This window comes from Oryctolagus cuniculus, chromosome 21 (genome assembly GCF_964237555.1).
Source record: "Oryctolagus cuniculus chromosome 21, mOryCun1.1, whole genome shotgun sequence".
Lineage (NCBI taxonomy): Eukaryota > Metazoa > Chordata > Mammalia > Lagomorpha > Leporidae > Oryctolagus > Oryctolagus cuniculus.
Genome location: NC_091452.1, coordinates 7,068,158 through 7,072,180, shown reverse-complemented (window position 1 = coordinate 7,072,180; position 4,023 = coordinate 7,068,158). Strand labels below are relative to the sequence as shown.

The 4,023-nt window shown below is 51.7% G+C and overlaps 1 long non-coding RNA gene across 2 annotated transcripts; it reads right to left on the bottom strand.

The window, feature by feature from the left end:
• Positions 1–1,466: 1,466 nt before the first annotated feature.
• Positions 1,467–3,636, bottom strand: LOC138847435 (uncharacterized). 2 transcript variants are annotated; one of them, XR_011385261.1, is made up of 3 exons: positions 3,465–3,636; positions 3,219–3,328; positions 1,467–1,604 (listed from the first exon to the last, which is right to left on the bottom strand). It is a non-coding gene; the product is annotated as an uncharacterized lncRNA (long non-coding RNA). The 2 variants fall into 2 exon arrangements; XR_011385262.1 differs by lacking the exon at positions 1,467–1,604 and adding an exon at positions 2,592–2,728 and having other exon boundaries at positions 3,465–3,598.
• Positions 3,637–4,023: the final 387 nt, after the last annotated feature.

Below are 4,023 nucleotides of genomic sequence, written 5' to 3'. Positions count from 1 at the left end.
CGGTGGTACTATTTTCATACCCATTCTACCTGTGAAGCAAACAGAGGTTAAGATATTTGACAGGCCAGTGCCGCGGCTCAGTAGGCTAATCCTTTGCCTTGCAGTGCTGGCACACTGGGTTCTAGTCCTGGTTGGGGCGCCGGATTCTGTCCCGGTTGCCCCTCTTCCGGGCCAGCTCTCTGCTGTGGCCAGGGAGTGCAGTGGAGGATGGCCCAAGTGCTTGGGCCCTGCACCCCATGGGAGACCAGGAGAAGCACCTGGCTCCTGCCTTCGGATAGGCGTGGTGCGCCGGCTGCAGCGTGCCGGCCGCAGCGGCCATTGGAGGGTGAACCAACGGCAAAAAGGGAGACCTTTCTCTCTGTCTCTCTCTCACACTGTCCACTCTACCTGTAAAAAAAAAAAAAAGATATTTGACACAAGTGGTAATCGACTTCTTTAATCCTGGGATCATTCTTTCACTCTTAACATGTCTAGAATAATAACTAACATTTGTAGAGTGCTTGAATTGTAGTTTCTGGTCAATAGTTATTAAGACTGTCAAGCTGAAGGACACTAAAAATGCTTGGAAAAGTTTTTTTTTTTTTTTTAATTTATTTATTTGAAAGACAGGGAGCAGACAGACAGAAATGAACAGAGAAATGAACAGAGACAGATAGACAGAAAGGGATCAGCCAAAGCCCGGAGTGTGGAACTCAGTCTAAGTCTCATGGTGGGAGAGACCCAACTAGTTGAGCCATCACCTGCTGCCACCCAGGGTGCGTGTTAACAGAGTGCTGGAATCAGAAGCAGAGCTGGGACCCAAACCAGGCACTCCCGTATGGGACGTGGGCATCCCAAGCGTGGCACAAACACCCACCCCTAGGGAAAGTATTTGAAACACTGTATGTTGACAGTATAGTAAGGAAGTAGCAGGGCAAGATGGGAGGAAAAAATTGCAGCTGGAGAATCCAGTGAGGACACTACTTTTGCCCTGCTGACAGTTGCCACCCCTGGCACATTTGAACTTGAGTCTGAGGGCCGCACCAACACCAACTGGGAGATGTACGTTGGTAAATGTTTCATACGAGCTCTGGGTGGGCTTGGGGAAGGCGAGTCCTGATGCGTGTGGCATTTGCCGATTTCCAGGGGGTAAACACCCTGCATGGTTGATTTCAAACTCATAGGAGGAGCCACAGAACCCAGGGGGGAAGCAGGAGCCTGCAAGCCAGCTGCAGCACATACCAGATGCAGAGTATGAAAAGTGGACCAGCCTTGCACAGTCACTCAGCCAGTGTTTTTGTCACTGCTGGGCAGGGAACCCAAGTCCTGAACTTGGATGAAGGTAGTCTTGGACATGCAGTGACAGCAGAACCTGGCAGAAACAAATGGAAATCATCTCTAGGGGAAATACATTTTAAATACAATTTGGGCATATAACAAGTAAGTATGACACCATGAGCGAGAACTAGGAAAACAGACCCTTAGATCCTTCATGTATTAGAATCATCAGGGGCTGGTGCTGTGGCATAACGGGTAAATCCACCTCCTGCAGTGCTGGCGGTCCATACAGGTGTCCGTTTGAGTCCCAGCTTCTTCACTTCCAATCCAGATCCCTGCTTATGTGCCTGGGAAAGCAGTGGAGGATGGCCCAAGTCCTTGGGCCCCTGTACCCACATGGGAGACCTGGAGGAAGTTCTAGGCTCCTGGCTTCAGATCAGCCCAGATTTGGCTGTTGTCTCTGCTTCTCTGTAACTCTACCTTTCAAATAAATCTTTTTTTTTTTTTTTAAATCATCAGACACAGATTATAAAACAACTGTACTTTGAACAAAAGTTTGAAAGATATAGAGGACAGGGAACTCTTAAAATGACATGATATTTATAAAGAACATTTGTAGAAAGCTTTATGCTTTAATCAGGGATTAAAAACACAAATGCCTTCAGGGAGCAGACAGGTAACACCAATGAGCCAATAGGCTGTGTGGGCACACGGTGCACTGGACAGCTCTGTGTGAGGCCGAGCTCCTCGGCTAAGGCTGTTTGTGCTACGTGACATCAGTCACCCAGGCTGCAGACCTGTTCTCTACAGAAGTTTGGTGTTTGGGTTCCTTTTTAAGGTGGTCAAATGCACATAGCATAAAACTGATCTTCATAGCCATTTTATTTTTTATTTGATGCACACAAACACACACGGAGCTCCCACCCAGCGGTTCACTCCCCAAGTGCCTGCAATGGCTAGGGTGCGGCCAAGCTGAAGCCAGGAACTGGAAGCTCAGGGAGAGCTCCCACCTGAGTGTCAGGAACCCAACTTGAGCTGTCACTGCTGCCTCCTAGAATACACTGGCAGGAAGCTGGAGTCGGGAGCTAGAGCCAGAGCCAAGAATCAAACCCAGGCATCCAACGTGTGACCTGGCATCTCACCTGCCAGGCTAAGTGCAGCCATGTCGAGGTATGCGATTCAGCAGCATTGAGTACCTTCACTGTCATGCAACTCTTACTGCTACTCTGTTCCAGAACCATTTTACCACCCACAAAATGAACCCCCAGGCCCGTAGCTGTCCCTCCCCATTGCCCCCTCCCTTCAGCATCTCCCCCCCCCCCCCCGTTTGCTGTTGCAGTGTTCGTGAGCAGTAAGTGGAATCAGATAATACTCATCCTTTGGGGCTGGCGCTTTCACTTGGCATGTCTTCACATGTCGCCATGGAGCATGGGGCCACGTTCCTTTCAGCGTGGATTCTTTCCCTCTATGGCTGAATAGTTTGCCACCATGTGGAAATACACACCCATTTCATCAGTTGATGCTTGGGTTTCTGACATGGTATCTTTCTATTTTAGTTTCAAACACATATTTCAAAGCTCTGCATGGCCCAAAGCACGTATCTGTTGGCCACATTTGTCAGGGGGCCTCTGACTTAGGACCTGCCCTTACATACATGTATTTTCCCATATAATTCTCAGGATGACTTGAGGTCATAAGCAGCTATATTTCAGGATGCTAAGAAGAAATGCCCAAGAAACGGCCTGCAGTCTCTCACCCCATTTCCCAAGTAGCTCGCCCCCCACAAATAAACTGGGAGCAGAGTGGATTGGGGGGGCAGCGGGTTGAGCCACCACTTGCTACACCCACATCCCTTCCGAGTGCTGGTGCAAGTCCTGGCTGCCTCCCTGAGCGATCCAGCGCCCTTCTAATGTGCCTGGGAGAGCAGAGGAAGACGATCCCAGTACTTGGAGCCCGGGTACCTGCGGTGAGACCCGGATGGAGTTCCAGGTTCCTGGCTTCCTTGTGGCCATCTGGGGAGTGAACCAGTGGGGGAAGATCCCTCTCTCCTTCTTCCTCGCTCTCGCGAACTCTGCATTTCAAACAAATATTTTTTTAAAACGGAGGAAACTCGAGTTTCCCATACTATAGTACCTACGGCTGCAACCTTGAACTTCTCCAGGACTCGGTGTCCCGCGTGCGAAGTGCGTGACGCTGGGCGGGTTTACCTCCAGCCAGCACTGGGGCCACTCGGTCTCCCGGACCGGCAGACTTTACATCTGGTCCAGGGAGCATCGCCGCATCCGAACACCTGGGTGACCCTGATCCGTGTCGTCCACAGCGCTCCGTTCTTCCGGATGGGGAGGGAACTCCGCTCGCAAGTCCTTGTAGGTGGGACCAGTCCATGTTTACCCGCTAGGGTCACTGGAGCGGCCGCTGCGGCGGGCCCGAGCCTGGTCCTACCTGCAGGAGGGCGACTTGTGGCCCCTCGCCCTGTTACGCCAGGGCCACTTCTCCCCGAGGGAAAGGAAGAGTCCCTGCTACCAGGAACCTTTTTTTTTTTTTTTTTTTTTTTTTAAACAAGCCTCGTTTTCCAAAAGGGCGCAGCACGGGGAGGCGCCGGCCCGAGGCCGCGCGTTAAACAGGGCAGCGGCTGCACAGAGACCCGCGCTTCCCGACTCTCTCCAGGATCACCGCGCGTACGGAACCGCTGCCGCAACTCCAAGAAGTCAGGAGCCCCACAGGAAAACTTGCATTACTGCACCCGCTGCCACGCACCCGGGCCCG